The sequence below is a fragment of the Bison bison genome, unplaced genomic scaffold (assembly GCF_000754665.1).
Source record: "Bison bison bison isolate TAMUID 2011002044 unplaced genomic scaffold, Bison_UMD1.0 scf7180017864518, whole genome shotgun sequence".
NCBI classification, from domain to species: Eukaryota; Metazoa; Chordata; class Mammalia; order Artiodactyla; family Bovidae; genus Bison; species Bison bison.
Genome location: NW_011495071.1, coordinates 9,481,710 through 9,482,168, shown reverse-complemented (window position 1 = coordinate 9,482,168; position 459 = coordinate 9,481,710). Strand labels below are relative to the sequence as shown.

Genomic DNA, 459 nt, shown 5'->3' with positions numbered 1-459 from the left:
GCCCTTGGCTGAGGCTCTTCACTGTTTTAAAGCTCCTGGACTCCCCCTCCTCTGGACTCAGTGCCATCTTCCTCCCTCTTGGCCAGTGAGTCTGTGCTCTTGTGGGTAAGACATTCCCAATGCACAGACCTCTGTGCATTCCACTGGCTCCTCACCTTCCCGTTCTCTAGGAAAACCTTCAACCGCTCACAGGGGGTAGCCCGCCTGCACCCCGTTTATCCTCCTTCTCTTCTGTTTTCCCCCAACATCCTCCAATCTTCAGTTATCCACCATCTAGTCTCTACATCCTCAGGGCTTCCCTGGCAGCTCAGATGGTAAAGAATCCACCTGCAATGCAGGAGACTTGGGTTCAATCCCTGGGTCGAGACGATCCCCTGGAGAAGGACATGGCTACCCACTCCAGTATTCTTGCCTGGAGAATCCCATGGACAGAAGAGCCTGGTGGGCTACAGTCTATGG

General features: G+C 54.2%; 1 protein-coding gene across 1 annotated transcript in view; it reads left to right on the top strand.

The window, feature by feature from the left end:
* The window catches only part of TRIM29 (tripartite motif containing 29), a 26,902-nt gene that overhangs the window by 9,861 nt on the left and 16,582 nt on the right, over positions 1-459 (top strand). The window lies entirely within an intron of this gene.